This window comes from Staurois parvus, unplaced genomic scaffold (genome assembly GCF_062004578.1).
Source record: "Staurois parvus isolate SC_StPar_1 unplaced genomic scaffold, SC_StPar_1.0 ptg000860l, whole genome shotgun sequence".
NCBI classification, from domain to species: domain Eukaryota; kingdom Metazoa; phylum Chordata; class Amphibia; order Anura; family Ranidae; genus Staurois; species Staurois parvus.
The window spans coordinates 4,392,952-4,410,813 of NW_028318656.1; the positions used below are offsets into that span (position 1 = coordinate 4,392,952).

The window sequence follows — 17,862 nt, forward strand, 5'->3', positions numbered from 1 at the left end:
TTAGCAGAGGATGGTTTCGATCCATCGACCTCTGGGTTATGGGCCCAGCACGCTTCCGCTGCGCCACTCTGCTCCAGGTGGGAAGAAACAGCAAAAATAGGAGGATGTAATATGCTACCGGTCCCATGGGACAAAAACGCGCTCGACGGCCACTTTCCACATTCTGCTTATAGAAGGCTTTGATGGGAAAAGATCTGTTCCTCTCTGTTTCAGGCAGCTCCTATTGACTTTGTAGAGTCTCACATGAGGCCAATGTATTGAATTGCACAGTTCAGACTGTTGGCATATCGTATGAGTTTTGTCTTATGATGGACACATTATGCAAGTGAAAGCAAACACCTGAAAGACAGCATGTGTGAAGGACTTGGTGTATCGAGGGCTGGGTTTGTTGCCGGGCTGTCTGCGGTGCGCTCCCTGATTAATCAAAGCATTTTGTGGGTGAAACAAAGCCCTTTGCCTAAGCAAAGAAACAGAGCTTGCCAGAGGAAAAAGCCAAGTTAGCAGAGGATGGTTTCGATCCATCGACCTCTGGGTTATGGGCCCAGCACGCTTCCGCTGCGCCACTCTGCTCCAGGTGGGAAGAAACAGCAAAAATAGGAGGATGTAATATGCTACCGGTCCCATGGGACAAAAACTCCAGGAAATTCTTTGGCTAGGAGGCCACCTGGCCTGGCGCTCGACGGCCACTTTCCACATTCTGCTTATAGAAGGCTTTGATGGGAAAAGATCTGTTCCTCTCTGTTTCAGGCAGCTCCTATTGACTTTGTAGAGTCTCACATGAGGCCAATGTATTGAATTGCACAGTTCAGACTGTTGGCATATCGTATGAGTTTTGTCTTATGATGGACACATTATGCAAGTGAAAGCAAACACCTGAAAGACAGCATGTGTGAGGGACTTGGTGTATCGAGGGCTGGGTTTGTTGCCGGGCTGTCTGCGGTGCGCTCCCTGATTAATCAAAGCATTTTGTGGGTGAAACAAAGCCCTTTGCCTAAGCAAAGAAACAGAGCTTGCCAGAGGAAAAAGCCAAGTTAGCAGAGGATGGTTTCGATCCATCGACCTCTGGGTTATGGGCCCAGCACGCTTCCGCTGCGCCACTCTGCTCCAGGTGGGAAGAAACAGCAAAAATAGGAGGATGTAATATGCTACCGGTCCCATGGGACAAAAACTCCAGGAAATTCTTTGGCTGGGAGGCCACCTGGCCTGGCGCTCGACGGCCACTTTCCACATTCTGCTTATAGAAGGCTTTGATGGGAAAAGATCTGTTCCTCTCTGTTTCAGGCAGCTCCTATTGACTTTGTAGAGTCTCACATGAGGCCAATGTAGAGCCCCTCCAAAGATCTCCTACGGATGTGAATGGGGAGTGGCTCCATCTGACTAAGTCGCAAGGTAGATTAATAGGCAGTGCCATTGAGTTAGACAAGTCAACCCCAAGTCAAAGGTACTTAGAAAAAGCTCTGGCCCAGTCTTGGCTTTTCTTCTCCAATGGAAAGGCTTTCTAGCCTCAAAGATGCAATGGGCTGTCCTACATTTTCACAGTGGTGGTGTGTACGGCTGAAGAAAAGCATGTCTTTGGGTGGACTTGACCCACATCTGAATGTATTCACAGAGATGGCTACCAAGGCCTAAAGCAGAACTTTCTAAGACCTGCCAGGCGAGGCAAGCCGTCAGTTTCCTGCCAAAGAGCATTGGTGGTTCCGTGGTAGAATTCTCACCTGCCACGCGGGAGGCCCGGTTTCGATTCCCGGCCAATGCAACTAGGGTGGCTTTGTATTTATCGTCCCACAGGTAGCTCAGTTCCCTGACGCCCCCGAGATCGAGTACCTTGTCAAGGCTCATGTATATTGTCTAGAACCTGCTAGTCGGTGTGAACGTTTTTGAAACCACCTCCTCCAAATGACATCATGGAAAGCCATGGGGTCATACCGAAGGAAACGCTTGTTAATCGCCCACGGACATGCTTGGAGGTGTGACTCTGCCGCCAAGGGTTCCATGGATAACACCACAACCCTCACTACTGGCTGGAGAAGGAGCTTCTTCCCAAGGGATTCTGCTGTCCAAGGTCTCAGGAAAGACAAAAGGGAACTCTGAGGAGGAAGAGTGAAAACCTTTGAAATTGGGAAAATGGAGGCTGTCTTGGTGTCTAGCGGCCAGAGCCTAACCCATCAATGCTGACACGGAGAGGTGCCTGGAGTTATAGCTGTCTAACGTGGTAGGTGTTCTGCTGCCATCTGATGGTTGGTTTCCACATTGCATTCTGGGTGTTTTTAACTGGGTGATCTTAGACATATACAGCATTTAAATGTGAAGCTGCAAGTAGTAAAAAATGAGCAAATATATCTATGCTTTGAGTCTGTGGAATCTAGACCTAATGTGTCATGTCAATAGGCAGCGTACGGGGTAAAAAGGTGATCTTGAATCCTTTGCGCTTGAAGATTGCATCTCTGGCAACAGTGCCAGTGAGAGAGGCAACTGTTGGTGGCAGTGAAGGAGTTGATTGCTGGCAGGTGGTATATAGTAGTGGGATGCTGCATTGTGCTGTGCTGAATGAAACACAGTTACACAAAACAGATGGTGGCCTTTATTCCGCGTAGCACATCAGAGAGCAGTGATCAACTAGAGCGCGCAACAGTGCCAGAGCCAAGGGGGATTAGCTCAAGTGGTAGAGCGCTCGCTTAGCATGCGAGAGGTAGCGGAATCAATGCCCGCATCCTCCAAAGGAAAGCCTTCCCCAAGGGTGAGACCTGCTTTTCATTTTTTTTCTTCAGGCTCGGCACTGAGCGCTGTGGGAAAAGCCTCCCCTCTCTAGTCAAAAGGCCAAGCAGGAGTCATCCTCGTAACATGTGCCATGGCGTTGACCCTCTCGGGCAGATGTGGCATCGGCCAATACCTTGACACAGAAGGACTAACACAAAGCATAAATTGCTTGCTTTGCCTGCCAGAAGTGGCGCAAGGCAGTGTTGGACCAAAACAATCTATTACCCAAAGCACGGCCAGGCTTCCATGGCCAAGAGACAATAGTCCATTAGTGCCAAACGCGCAAGTGCCATGTAGAAGCTGAGAGTTTTCCACTCGTTTTATCACCACAATCGGGTCCCGTTTCCTTGACACAGAAGTGTGACAGACCCAACCAGAACAGGGCTTTTGGAGGGAACTAGGGGCTAGCCTTCTGCCCACTGATTAGGGCCCATGGAGAGAGCAGATCATTCTCCAATGACGGACAACAACGTGATGAACGCTGAGAGCGAGGCTTGGATTACAACTCTGTATAAAGACAATAAATCTTCCCTTCTGGAGTGGATGGAAAGATGTAATATTAACCTTGTACAGGTCAACGGTCAGAGGAAATATGGTGGCCCTCATGCAGACTGGGTTGGAGAAGATCCTCTGTTTGGGACAGAAGTATTTATCAACAATCTCCCTTAAGAAATCTATGAACATATAAATGAATTGCACAGTTCAGACTGTTGGCATATCGTATGAGTTTTGTCTTATGATGGATACATTATGCAAGTGAAAGCAAACACCTGAAAGACAGCATGTGTGAGGGACTTGGTGTATCGAGGGCTGGGTTTGTTGCCGGGCTGTCTGCGGTGCGCTCCCTGATTAATCAAAGCATTTTGTGGGTGAAACAAAGCCCTTTGCCTAAGCAAAGAAACAGAGCTTGCCAGAGGAAAAAGCCAAGTTAGCAGAGGATGGTTTCGATCCATCGACCTCTGGGTTATGGGCCCAGCACGCTTCCGCTGCGCCACTCTGCTCCAGGTGGGAAGAAACAGCAAAAATAGGAGGATGTAATATGCTACCGGTCCCATGGGACAAAAACGCGCTCGACGGCCACTTTCCACATTCTGCTTATAGAAGGCTTTGATGGGAAAAGATCTGTTCCTCTCTGTTTCAGGCAGCTCCTATTGACTTTGTAGAGTCTCACATGAGGCCAATGTATTGAATTGCACAGTTCAGACTGTTGGCATATCGTATGAGTTTTGTCTTATGATGGACACATTATGCAAGTGAAAGCAAACACCTGAAAGACAGCATGTGTGAAGGACTTGGTGTATCGAGGGCTGGGTTTGTTGCCGGGCTGTCTGCGGTGCGCTCCCTGATTAATCAAAGCATTTTGTGGGTGAAACAAAGCCCTTTGCCTAAGCAAAGAAACAGAGCTTGCCAGAGGAAAAAGCCAAGTTAGCAGAGGATGGTTTCGATCCATCGACCTCTGGGTTATGGGCCCAGCACGCTTCCGCTGCGCCACTCTGCTCCAGGTGGGAAGAAACAGCAAAAATAGGAGGATGTAATATGCTACCGGTCCCATGGGACAAAAACTCCAGGAAATTCTTTGGCTGGGAGGCCACCTGGCCTGGCGCTCGACGGCCACTTTCCACATTCTGCTTATAGAAGGCTTTGATGGGAAAAGATCTGTTCCTCTCTGTTTCAGGCAGCTCCTATTGACTTTGTAGAGTCTCACATGAGGCCAATGTATTGAATTGCACAGTTCAGACTGTTGGCATATCGTATGAGTTTTGTCTTATGATGGACACATTATGCAAGTGAAAGCAAACACCTGAAAGACAGCATGTGTGAGGGACTTGGTGTATCGAGGGCTGGGTTTGTTGCCGGGCTGTCTGCGGTGCGCTCCCTGATTAATCAAAGCATTTTGTGGGTGAAACAAAGCCCTTTGCCTAAGCAAAGAAACAGAGCTTGCCAGAGGAAAAAGCCAAGTTAGCAGAGGATGGTTTCGATCCATCGACCTCTGGGTTATGGGCCCAGCACGCTTCCGCTGCGCCACTCTGCTCCAGGTGGGAAGAAACAGCAAAAATAGGAGGATGTAATATGCTACCGGTCCCATGGGACAAAAACTCCAGGAAATTCTTTGGCTGGGAGGCCACCTGGCCTGGCGCTCGACGGCCACTTTCCACATTCTGCTTATAGAAGGCTTTGATGGGAAAAGATCTGTTCCTCTCTTTTTCAGGCAGCTCCTATTGACTTTGTAGAGTCTCACATGAGGCCAATGTAGAGCCCCTCCAAAGATCTCCTACGGATGTGAATGGGGAGTGGCTCCATCTGACTAAGTCGCAAGGTAGATTAATAGGCAGTGCCATTGAGTTAGACAAGTCAACCCCAAGTCAAAGGTACTTAGAAAAAGCTCTGGCCCAGTCTTGGCTTTTCTTCTCCAATGGAAAGGCTTTCTAGCCTCAAAGATGCAATGGGCTGTCCTACATTTTCACAGTGGTGGTGTGTACGGCTGAAGAAAAGCATGTCTTTGGGTGGACTTGACCCACATCTGAATGTATTCACAGAGATGGCTACCAAGGCCTAAAGCAGGACTTTCTAAGACCTGCCAGGCGAGGCAAGCCGTCTGTGTCCTGCCAAAGAGCATTGGTGGTTCCGTGGTAGAATTCTCACCTGCCACGCGGGAGGCCCGGGTTCGATTCCCGACCAATGCAACTAGGGTGGCTTTGCATTTATCGTCCCACAGGTAGCTCAGTTCCCTGACGCCCCCGAGATCGAGTACCTTGTCAAGGCTCATGTATATTGTCTAGAACCTGCTAGTCGGTGTGAACGTTTTTGAAACCACCTCCTCCAAATGACATCATGGAAAGCCATGGGGTCATACCGAAGGAAACGCTTGTTAATCGCCCACGGACATGCTTGGAGGTGTGACTCTGCCGCCAAGGGTTCCATGGATAACACCACAACCCTCACTACTGGCTGGAGAAGGAGCTTCTTCCCAAGGGATTCTGCTGTCCAAGGTCTCAGGAAAGACAAAAGGGAACTCTGAGGAGGAAGAGTGAAAACCTTTGAAATTGGGAAAATGGAGGCTGTCTTGGTGTCTAGCGGCCAGAGCCTAACCCATCAATGCTGACACGGAGAGGTGCCTGGAGTTATAGCTGTCTAACGTGGTAGGTGTTCTGCTGCCATCTGATGGTTGGTTTCCACATTGCATTCTGGGTGTTTTTAACTGGGTGATCTTAGACATATACAGCATTTAAATGTGAAGCTGCAAGTAGTAAAAAATGAGCAAATATATCTATGCTTTGAGTCTGTGGAATCTAGACCTAATGTGTCATGTCAATAGGCAGCGTACGGGGTAAAAAGGTGATCTTGAATCCTTTGCGCTTGAAGATTGCATCTCTGGCAACAGTGCCAGTGAGAGAGGCAACTGTTGGTGGCAGTGAAGGAGTTGATTGCTGGCAGGTGGTATATAGTAGTGGGATGCTGCATTGTGCTGTGCTGAATGAAACACAGTTACACAAAACAGATGGTGGCCTTTATTCCGCGTAGCACATCAGAGAGCAGTGATCAACAAGAGCGCGCAACAGTGCCAGAGCCAAGGGGGATTAGCTCAAGTGGTAGAGCGCTCGCTTAGCATGCGAGAGGTAGCGGGATCAATGCCCGCATCCTCCAAAGGAAAGCCTTCCCCAAGGGTGAGACCTGCTTTTCATTTTTTTTCTTCAGGCTCGGCACTGAGCGCTGTGGGAAAAGCCTCCCCTCTCTAGTCAAAAGGCCAAGCAGGAGTCATCCTCGTAACATGTGCCATGGCGTTGACCCTCTCGGGCAGATGTGGCATCGGCCAATACCTTGACACAGAAGGACTAACACAAAGCATAAATTGCTTGCTTTGCCTGCCAGAAGTGGCGCAAGGCAGTGTTGGACCAAAACAATCTATTACCCAAAGCACGGCCAGGCTTCCATGGCCAAGAGACAATAGTCCATTAGTGCCAAACGCGCAAGTGCCATGTAGAAGCTGAGAGGTTTCCACTCGTTTTATCACCACAATCGGGTCCCGCTTCCTTGACACAGAGGTGTGACAGACCCAACCAGAACAGGGCTTTTGGAGGGAACTAGGGGCTAGCCTTCTGCCCACTGATTAGGGCCCATGGAGAGAGCAGATCATTCTCCAATGATGGACAACAACGTGATGAACGCTGAGAGCGAGGCTTGGATTACAACTCTGTATAAAGACAATAAATCTTCCCTTCTGGAGTGGATGGAAAGATGTAATATTAACCTTGTACAGGTCAACGGTCAGAGGAAATATGGTGGCCCTCATGCAGACTGGGTTGGAGAAGATCCTCTGTTTGGCACAGAAGTATTTATCAACAATCTCCCTTAAGAAATCTATGAACATATAAATGAATTGCACAGTTCAGACTGTTGGCATATCGTATGAGTTTTGTCTTATGATGGACACATTATGCAAGTGAAAGCAAACACCTGAAAGACAGCATGTGTGAGGGACTTGGTGTATCGAGGGCTGGGTTTTTTGCCGGGCTGTCTGCGGTGCGCTCCCTGATTAATCAAAGCATTTTGTGGGTGAAACAAAGCCCTTTGCCTAAGCAAAGAAACAGAGCTTGCCAGAGGAAAAAGCCAAGTTAGCAGAGGATGGTTTCGATCCATCGACCTCTGGGTTATGGGCCCAGCACGCTTCCGCTGCGCCACTCTGCTCCAGGTGGGAAGAAGCAGCAAAAATAGGAGGATGTAATATGCTACCGGTCCCATGGGACAAAAACTCCAGGAAATTCTTTGGCTGGGAGGCCACCTGGCCTGGCGCTCGACGGCCACTTTCCACATTCTGCTTATAGAAGGCTTTGATGGGAAAAGATCTGTTCCTCTCTGTTTCAGGCAGCTCCTATTGACTTTGTAGAGTCTCACATGAGGCCAATGTATTGAATTGCACAGTTCAGACTGTTGGCATATCGTATGAGTTTTGTCTTATGATGGACACATTATGCAAGTGAAAGCAAACACCTGAAAGACAGCATGTGTGAGGGACTTGGTGTATCGAGGGCTGGGTTTGTTGCCGGGCTGTCTGCGGTGCGCTCCCTGATTAATCAAAGCATTTTGTGGGTGAAACAAAGCCCTTTGCCTAAGCAAAGAAACAGAGCTTGCCAGAGGAAAAAGCCAAGTTAGCAGAGGATGGTTTCGATCCATCGACCTCTGGGTTAAGGGCCCAGCACGCTTCCGCTGCGCCACTCTGCTCCAGGTGGGAAGAAACAGCAAAAATAGGAGGATGTAATATGCTACCGGTCCCATGGGACAAAAACTCCAGGAAATTCTTTGGCTGGGAGGCCACCTGGCCTGGTGCTCGACGGCCACTTTCCACATTCTGCTTATAGAAGGCTTTGATGGGAAAAGATCTGTTCCTCTCTGTTTCAGGCAGCTCCTATTGACTTTGTAGAGTCTCACATGAGGCCAATGTAGAGCCCCTCCAAAGATCTCCTACGGATGTGAATGGGGAGTGGCTCCATCTGACTAAGTCACAAGGTAGATTAATAGGCAGTGCCATTGAGTTAGACAAGTCAACCCCAAGTCAAAGGTACTTAGAAAAAGCTCTGGCCCAGTCTTGGCTTTTCTTCTCCAATGGAAAGGCTTTCTAGCCTGAAAGATGCAATGGGCTGTCCTACATTTTCACAGTGGTGGTGTGTACGGCTGAAGAAAAGCATGTCTTTGGGTGGACTTGACCCACATCTTAATGTATTCACAGAGATGGCTACCAAGGCCTAAAGCAGGACTTTCTAAGACCTGCCAGGCGAGGCAGATGTGGCATCGGCCAATACCTTGACACAGAAGGACTAACACAAAGCATAAATTGCTTGCTTTGCCTGCCAGAAGTGGCGCAAGGCAGTGTTGGACCAAAGCAATCTATTACCCAAAGCACGGCCAGGCTTCCATGGCCAAGAGACAATAGTCCATTAGTGCCAAACGCGCAAGTGCCATGTAGAAGCTGAGAGGTTTCCACTCGTTTTATCACCACAATCGGGTCCCGCTTCCTTGACACAGAGGTGTGACAGACCCAACCAGAACAGGGCTTTTGGAGGGAACTAGGGGCTAGCCTTCTGCCCACTGATTAGGGCCCATGGAGAGAGCAGATCATTCTCCAATGACGGACAACAACGTGATGAACGCTGAGAGCGAGGCTTGGATTACAACTCTGTATAAAGACAATAAATCTTCCCTTCTGGAGTGGATGGAAAGATGTAATATTAACCTTGTACAGGTCAACGGTCAGAGGAAATATGGTGGCCCTCATGCAGACTGGGTTGGAGAAGATCCTCTGTTTGGCACAGAAGTATTTATCAACAATCTCCCTTAAGAAATCTATGAACATATAAATGAATTGCACAGTTCAGACTGTTGGCATATCGTATGAGTTTTGTCTTATGATGGACACATTATGCAAGTGAAAGCAAACACCTGAAAGACAGCATGTGTGAGGGACTTGGTGTATCGAGGGCTGGGTTTGTTGCCGGGCTGTCTGCGGTGCGCTCCCTGATTAATCAAAGCATTTTGTGGGTGAAACAAAGCCCTTTGCCTAAGCAAAGAAACAGAGCTTGCCAGAGGAAAAAGCCAAGTTAGCAGAGGATGGTTTCGATCCATCGACCTCTGGGTTATGGGCCCAGCACGCTTCCGCTGCGCCACTCTGCTCCAGGTGGGAAGAAACAGCAAAAATAGGAGGATGTAATATGCTACCGGTCCCATGGGACAAAAACTCCAGGAAATTCTTTGGCTGGGAGGCCACCTGGCCTGGCGCTCGACGGCCACTTTCCACATTCTGCTTATAGAAGGCTTTGATGGGAAAAGATCTGTTCCTCTCTGTTTCAGGCAGCTCCTATTGACTTTGTAGAGTCTCACATGAGGCCAATGTAGAGCCCCTCCAAAGATCTCCTACGGATGTGAATGGGGAGTGGCTCCATCTGACTAAGTCGCAAGGTAGATTAATAGGCAGTGCCATTGAGTTAGACAAGTCAACCCCAAGTCAAAGGTACTTAGAAAAAGCTCTGGCCCAGTCTTGGCTTTTCTTCTCCAATGGAAAGGCTTTCTAGCCTCAAAGATGCAATGGGCTGTCCTACATTTTCACAGTGGTGGTGTGTACGGCTGAAGAAAAGCATGTCTTTGGGTGGACTTGACCCACATCTGAATGTATTCACAGAGATGGCTACCAAGGCCTAAAGCAGGACTTTCTAAGACCTGCCAGGCGAGGCAAGCCATCTGTTTTCTGCCAAAGGGCATTGGTGGTTCAGTGGTAGAATTCTCGCCTGCCACGTGGGAGGCCCGGGTTCGATTCCCGGCCAATGCAACTAGGGTGGCTTTGTATTTATCGTCCCACAGGTAGCTCAGTTCCCTGACGCCCCCGAGATCAAGTACCTTGTCAAGGCTCATGTATATTGTCTAGAACCTGCTAGTCGGTGTGAACGTTTTTGAAACCACCTCCTCCAAATGACATCATGGAAAGCCATGGGGCCATACCGAAGGAAACGCTTGTTAATCGCCCACGGACATGCTTGGAGGTGTGACTCTGCCGCCAAGGGTTCCATGGATAACACCACAACCCTCACTACTGGCTGGAGAAGGAGCTTCTTCCCAAGGGATTCTGCTGTCCAAGGTCTCAGGAAAGACAAAAGGGAACTCTGAGGAGGAAGAGTGAAAACCTTTGAAATTGGCAAAATGGAGGCTGTCTTGGTGTCTAGCGGCCAGAGCCTAACCCATCAATGCTGACACGGAGAGGTGCCTGGAGTTATAGCTGTCTAACGTGGTAGGTGTTCTGCTGCCATCTGATGGTTGGTTTCCACATTGCATTCTAGGTGTTTTTAACTGGGTGATCTTAGACATATACAGCATTTAAATGTGAAGCTGCAAGTAGTAAAAAATGAGCAAATATATCTATGCTTTGAGTCTGTGGAATCTAGACCTAATGTGTCATGTCAATAGGCAGCGTACGGGGTAAAAAGGTGATCTTGAATCCTTTGCGCTTGAAGATTGCATCTCTGGCAACAGTGCCAGTGAGAGAGGCAACTGTTGGTGGCAGTGAAGGAGTTGATTGCTGGCAGGTGGTATATAGTAGTGGGATGCTGCATTGTGCTGTGCTGAATGAAACGCAGTTACACAAAACAGATGGTGGCCTTTATTCCGCGTAGCACATCAGAGAGCAGTGATCAACTAGAGCGCGCAACAGTGCCAGAGCCAAGGGGGATTAGCTCAAGTGGTAGAGCGCTCGCTTAGCATGCGAGAGGTAGCGGGATCAATGCCCGCATCCTCCAAAGGAAAGCCTTCCCCAAGGGTGAGACCTGCTTTTCATTTTTTTCCTTCAGGCTCGGCACTGAGCGCTGTGGGAAAAGCCTCCCCTCTCTAGTCAAAAGGCCAAGCAGGAGTCATCCTCGTAACATGTGCCATGGCGTTGACCCTCTCGGGCAGATGTGGCATCGTCCAATACATTGACACAGAAGGACTAACACAAAGCATAAATTGCTTGCTTTGCCTGCCAGAAGTGGCGCAAGGCAGTGTTGGACCAAAGCAATCTATTACCCAAAGCACGGCCAGGCTTCCATGGCCAAGAGACAATAGTCCATTAGTGCCAAACGCGCAAGTGCCATGTAGAAGCTGAGAGGTTTCCACTCGTTTTATCACCACAATCACGTCACACTTCCTTGACACAGAAGTGTGACAGACCCAACCAGAACAGGGCTTTTGGAGGGAACTAGGGGCTAGCCTTCTGCCCACTGATTAGGGCCCATGGAGAGAGCAGATCATTCTCCAATGACGGACAACAACGTGATGAACGCTGAGAGCGAGGCTTGGATTACAACTCTGTATAAAGACAATAAATCTTCCCTTCTGGAGTGGATGGAAAGATGTAATATTAACCTTGTAGAGGTCAACGGTCAGAGGAAATATGGTGGCCCTCATGCAGACTGGGTTGGAGAAGATCCTCTGTTTGGCACAGAAGTATTTATCAACAATCTCCCTTAAGAAATCTATGAACATATAAATGAATTGCACAGTTCAGACTGTTGGCATATCGTATGAGTTTTGTCTTATGATGGACACATTATGCAAGTGAAAGCAAACACCTGAAAGACAGCATGTGTGAGGGACTTGGTGTATCGAGGGCTGGGTTTTTTGCCGGGCTGTCTGCGGTGCGCTCCCTGATTAATCAAAGCATTTTGTGGGTGAAACAAAGCCCTTTGCCTAAGCAAAGAAACAGAGCTTGCCAGAGGAAAAAGCCAAGTTAGCAGAGGATGGTTTCGATCCATCGACCTCTGGGTTATGGGCCCAGCAAGCTTCCGCTGCACCACTCTGCTCCAGGTGGGAAGAAACAGCAAAAATAGGAGGATGTAATATGCTACCGGTCCCATGGGACAAAAACTCCAGGAAATTCTTTGGCTGGGAGGCCACCTGGCCTGGCGCTCGACGGCCACTTTCCACATTCTGCTTATAGAAGGCTTTGATGGGAAAAGATCTGTTCCTCTCTGTTTCAGGCAGCTCCTATTGACTTTTGTAGAGTCTCACATGAGGCCAATGTATTGAATTGCACAGTTCAGACTGTTGGCATATCGTATGAGTTTTGTCTTATGATGGACACATTATGCAAGTGAAAGCAAGCACCTGAAAGACAGCATGTGTGAGGGACTTGGTGTATCGAGGGCTGGGTTTTTTGCCGGGCTGTCTGCGGTGCGCTCCCTGATTAATCAAAGCATTTTGTGGGTGAAACAAAGCCCTTTGCCTAAGCAAAGAAACAGAGCTTGCCAGAGGAAAAAGCCAAATTAGCAGAGGATGGTTTCGATCCATCGACCTCTGGGTTATGGGCCCAGCACGCTTCCGCTGCGCCACTCTGCTCCAGGTGGGAAGAAACAGCAAAAATAGGAGGATGTAATATGCTACCGGTCCCATGGGACAAAAACTCCAGGAAATTCTTTGGCTGGGAGGCCACCTGGCCTGGCGCTCGACGGCCACTTTCCACATTCTGCTTATAGAAGGCTTTGATGGGAAAAGATCTGTTCCTCTCTGTTTCAGGCAGCTCCTATTGACTTTGTAGAGTCTCACATGAGGCCAATGTAGAGCCCCTCCAAAGATCTCCTACGGATGTGAATGGGGAGTGGCTCCATCTGACTAAGTCGCAAGGTAGATTAATAGGCAGTGCCATTGAGTTAGACAAGTCAACCCCAAGTCAAAGGTACTTAGAAAAAGCTCTGGCCCAGTCTTGGCTTTTCTTCTCCAATGGAAAGGCTTTCTAGCCTCAAAGATGCAATGGGCTGTCCTACATTTTCACAGTGGTGGTGTGTACGGCTGAAGAAAAGCATGTCTTTGGGTGGACTTGACCCACATCTGAATGTATTCACAGAGATGGCTACCAAGGCCTAAAGCAGGACTTTCTAAGACCTGCCAGGCGAGGCAAGCCCTCTGTTTCCTGCCAAAGAGCATTGGTGGTTCAGTGGTAGAATTCTCGCCTGCCACGCGGGAGGCCCGGGTTCGATTCCCGGCCAATGCAACTAGGGTGGCTTTGTATTTATCGTCCCACAGGTAGCTCAGTTCCCTGACGCCCCCGAGATCGAGTACCTTGTCAAGGCTCATGTATATTGTCTAGAACCTGCTAGTCGGTGTGAACGTTTTTGAAACCACCTCCTCCAATGACATCATGGAAAGCCATGGGGCCATACCGAAGGAAACGCTTGTTAATCGCCCACGGACATGCTTGGAGGTGTGACTCTGCCGCCAAGGGTTCCATGGATAACACCACAACCCTCACTACTGGCTGGAGAAGGAGCTTCTTCCCAAGGGATTCTGCTGTCCAAGGTCTCAGGAAAGACAAAAGGGAACTCTGAGGAGGAAGAGTGAAAACCTTTGAAATTGGGAAAATGGAGGCTGTCTTGGTGTCTAGCGGCCAGAGCCTAACCCATCAATGCTGACACGGAGAGGTGCCTGGAGTTATAGCTGTCTAACGTGGTAGGTGTTCTGCTGTCATCTGATGGTTGGTTTCCACATTGCATTCTGGGTGTTTTTAACTGGGTGATCTTAGACATATACAGCATTTAAATGTGAAGCTGCAAGTAGTAAAAAATGAGCAAATATATCTATGCTTTGAGTCTGTGGAATCTAGACCTAATGTGTCATGTCAAAAGGCAGCGTACAGGGTAAAAAGGTGATTTTTAATCCTTTGCGCTTGAAGATTGCATCTCTGGCAACAGTGCCAGTGAGAGAGGCAACTGTTGGTGGCAGTGAAGGAGTTGATTGCTGGCAGGTGGTATATAGTAGTGGGATGCTGCATTGTGCTGTGCTGAATGAAACACAGTTACACAAAACAGATGGTGACCTTTATTCCGCGTAGCACATCAGAGAGCAGTGATCAACTAGAGCGCGCAACAGTGCCAGAGCCAAGGGGGATTAGCTCAAGTGGTAGAGCGCTCGCTTAGCATGCGAGAGGTAGTGGGATCAATGCCCGCATCCTCCAAAGGAAAGCCTTACCCAAGGGTGAGACCTGCTTTTCATTTTTTTTCTTCAGGCTCGGCACTGAGCGCTGTGGGAAAAGGCTCCCCTCTCTAGTCAAAAGGCCAAGCAGGAGTCATCCTCGTAACATGTGCCATGGCGTTGACCCTCTCGGGCAGATGTGGCATCGGCCAATACCTTGACACAGAAGGACTAACACAAAGCATAAATTGCTTGCTTTGCCTGCCAGAAGTGGCGCAAGGCAGTGTTGGACCAAAGCAATCTATTACCCAAAGCACGGCCAGGCTTCCATGGCCAAGAGACAATAGTCCATTAGTGCCAAACGCGCAAGTGCCATGTAGAAGCTGAGAGGTTTCCACTCGTTTTATCACCACAATCACGTCCCACTTCCTTGACACAGAAGTGTGACAGACCCAACCAGAACAGGGCTTTTGGAGGGAACTAGGGGCTAGCCTTCTGCCCACTGATTAGGGCCCATGGAGAGAGCAGATCATTCTCCAATGACGGACAACAACGTGATGAACGCTGAGAGCAAGGCTTGGATTACAACTCTGTATAAAGACAATAAATCTTCCCTTCTGGAGTGGATGGAAAGATGTAATATTAACCTTGTACAGGTCAACGGTCAGAGGAAATATGGTGGCCCTCATGCAGACTGGGTTGGAGAAGATCCTCTGTTTGGCACAGAAGTATTTATCAACAATCTCCCTTAAGAAATCTATGAACATATAAATGAATTGCACAGTTCAGACTGTTGGCATATCGTATGAGTTTTGTCTTATGATGGACACATTATGCAAGTGAAAGCAAACACCTGAAAGACAGCATGTGTGAGGGACTTGGTGTATCGAGGGCTGGGTTTGTTGCCGGGCTGTCTGCGGTGCGCTCCCTGATTAATCAAAGTATTTTGTGGGTGAAACAAAGCCCTTTGCCTAAGCAAAGAAACAGAGCTTGCCAGAGGAAAAAGCCAAGTTAGCAGAGGATGGTTTCGATCCATCGACCTCTGGGTTATGGGCCCAGCACGCTTCCGCTGCGCCACTCTGCTCCAGGTGGTAAGAAACAGCAAAAATAGGAGGATGTAATATGCTACCGGTCCCATGGGACAAAAACTCCAGGAAATTCTTTGGCTGGGAGGCCACCTGGCCTGGCGCTCGACGGCCACTTTCCACATTCTGCTTATAGAAGGCTTTGATGGGAAAAGATCTGTTCCTCTCTGTTTCAGGCAGCTCCTATTGACTTTGTAGAGTCTCACATGAGGCCAATGTAGAGCCCCTCCAAAGATCTCCTACGGATGTGAATGGGGAGTGGCTCCATCTGACTAAGTCGCAAGGTAGATTAATAGGCAGTGCCATTGAGTTAGACAAGTCAACCCCAAGTCAAAGGTACTTAGAAAAAGCTCTGGCCCAGTCTTGGCTTTTCTTCTCCAATGGAAAGGCTTTCTAGCCTGAAAGATGCAATGGGCTGTCCTACATTTTCACAGTGGTGGTGTGTACGGCTGAAGAAAAGCATGTCTTTGGGTGGACTTGACCCACATCTGAATGTATTCACAGAGATGGCTACCAAGGCCTAAAGCAGGACTTTCTAAGACCTGCCAGGCGAGGCAAGCCATCTGTTTCATGCCAAAGAGCATTGGTGGTTCAGTGGTAGAATTCTCACCTGCCACGCGGGAGGCCCGGGGTTCGATTCCCGGCCAATGCAACTAGGGTGGCTTTGTATTTATCGTCCCACAGGTAGCTCAGTTCCCTGACGCCCCCGAGATCGAGTACCTTGTCAAGGCTCATGTATATTGTCTAGAACCTGCTAGTCGGTGTGAATGTTTTTGAAACCACCTCCTCCAAATGACATCATGGAAAGCCATGGGGCCATACCGAAGGAAACGCTTGTTAATCGCCCACGGACATGCTTGGAGGTGTGACTCTGCCGGCAAGGGTTCCATGGATAACACCTCAACCCTCACTACTGGCTGGAGAAGGAGCTTCTTCCCAAGGGATTCTGCTGTCCAAGGTCTCAGGAAAGACAAAAGGGAACTCTGAGGAGGAAGAGTGAAAACCTTTGAAATTGGGAAAATGGAGGCTGTCTTGGTGTCTAGCGGCCAGAGCCTAACCCATCAATGCTGACACGGAGAGGTGCCTGGAGTTATAGCTGTCTAACGTGGTAGGTGTTCTGCTGCCATCTGATGGTTGGTTTCAACATTGCATTCTGGGTGTTTTTAACTGGGTGATCTTAGACATATACAGCATTTAAATGTGAAGCTGCAAGTAGTAAAAAATGAGCAAATATATCTATGCTTTGAGTCTGTGGAATCTAGAACTAATGTGTCATGTCAATAGGCAGCGTACGGGGTAAAAAGGTGATCTTGAATCCTTTGCGCTTGAAGATTGCATCTCTGGCAACAGTGCCAGTGAGAGAGGCAACTGTTGGTGGCAGTGAAGGAGTTGATTGCTGGCAGGTGGTATATAGTAGTGGGATGCTGCATTGTGCTGTGCTGAATGAAACACAGTTACACAAAACAGATGGTGGCCTTTATTCCGCGTAGCACATCAGAGAGCAGTGATCAACTAGAGCGCGCAACAGTGCCAGAGCCAAGGGGGATTAGCTCAAGTGGTAGAGCGCTCGCTTAGCATGCGAGAGGTAGTGGGATCAATGCCCGCATCCTCCAAAGGAAAGCCTTACCCAAGGGTGAGACCTGCTTTTCATTTTTTTTCTTCAGGCTCGGCACTGAGCGCTGTGGGAAAAGGCTCCCCTCTCTAGTCAAAAGGCCAAGCAGGAGTCATCCTCGTAACATGTGCCATGGCGTTGACCCTCTCGGGCAGATGTGGCATCGGCCAATACCTTGACACAGAAGGACTAACACAAAGCATAAATTGCTTGCTTTGCCTGCCAGAAGTGGCGCAAGGCAGTGTTGGACCAAAGCAATCTATTACCCAAAGCACGGCCAGGCTTCCATGGCCAAGAGACAATAGTCCATTAGTGCCAAACGCGCAAGTGCCATGTAGAAGCTGAGAGTTTTCCACTCGTTTTATCACCACAATCGGGTCCCGTTTCCTTGACACAGAAGTGTGACAGACCCAACCAGAACAGGGCTTTTGGAGGGAACTAGGGGCTAGCCTTCTGCCCACTGATTAGGGCCCATGGAGAGAGCAGATCATTCTCCAATGACGGACAACAACGTGATGAACGCTGAGAGCGAGGCTTGGATTACAACTCTGTATAAAGACAATAAATCTTCCCTTCTGGAGTGGATGGAAAGATGTAATATTAACCTTGTACAGGTCAACGGTCAGAGGAAATATGGTGGCCCTCATGCAGACTGGGTTGGAGAAGATCCTCTGTTTGGGACAGAAGTATTTATCAACAATCTCCCTTAAGAAATCTATGAACATATAAATGAATTGCACAGTTCAGACTGTTGGCATATCGTATGAGTTTTGTCTTATGATGGATACATTATGCAAGTGAAAGCAAACACCTGAAAGACAGCATGTGTGAGGGACTTGGTGTATCGAGGGCTGGGTTTGTTGCCGGGCTGTCTGCGGTGCGCTCCCTGATTAATCAAAGCATTTTGTGGGTGAAACAAAGCCCTTTGCCTAAGCAAAGAAACAGAGCTTGCCAGAGGAAAAAGCCAAGTTAGCAGAGGATGGT

The 17,862-nt window shown here is 48.7% G+C and overlaps 6 non-coding genes across 6 annotated transcripts; all 6 read left to right on the top strand.

Moving 5' to 3' along the window:
• Positions 1 to 6,329: 6,329 nt before the first annotated feature.
• TRNAA-AGC (transfer RNA alanine (anticodon AGC)) lies at positions 6,330 to 6,402 on the top strand. Its single transcript has one exon. It is a non-coding gene; the product is annotated as a tRNA-Ala (tRNA).
• A 3,602-nt stretch (positions 6,403 to 10,004) lies between these two features.
• TRNAG-GCC (transfer RNA glycine (anticodon GCC)) lies at positions 10,005 to 10,075 on the top strand. Its single transcript has one exon. It is a non-coding gene; the product is annotated as a tRNA-Gly (tRNA).
• Positions 10,076 to 10,963: 888 nt separating this feature from the next.
• TRNAA-AGC (transfer RNA alanine (anticodon AGC)) lies at positions 10,964 to 11,036 on the top strand. The gene has a single exon. It is a non-coding gene; the product is annotated as a tRNA-Ala (tRNA).
• Positions 11,037 to 13,193: 2,157 nt separating this feature from the next.
• On the top strand, positions 13,194 to 13,264 carry TRNAG-GCC (transfer RNA glycine (anticodon GCC)). The gene has a single exon. It is a non-coding gene; the product is annotated as a tRNA-Gly (tRNA).
• An 887-nt stretch (positions 13,265 to 14,151) lies between these two features.
• TRNAA-AGC (transfer RNA alanine (anticodon AGC)) lies at positions 14,152 to 14,224 on the top strand. Its single transcript has one exon. It is a non-coding gene; the product is annotated as a tRNA-Ala (tRNA).
• A 2,582-nt stretch (positions 14,225 to 16,806) lies between these two features.
• Positions 16,807 to 16,879, top strand: TRNAA-AGC (transfer RNA alanine (anticodon AGC)). The gene has a single exon. It is a non-coding gene; the product is annotated as a tRNA-Ala (tRNA).
• The last annotated feature ends 983 nt before the right edge of the window (positions 16,880 to 17,862 follow it).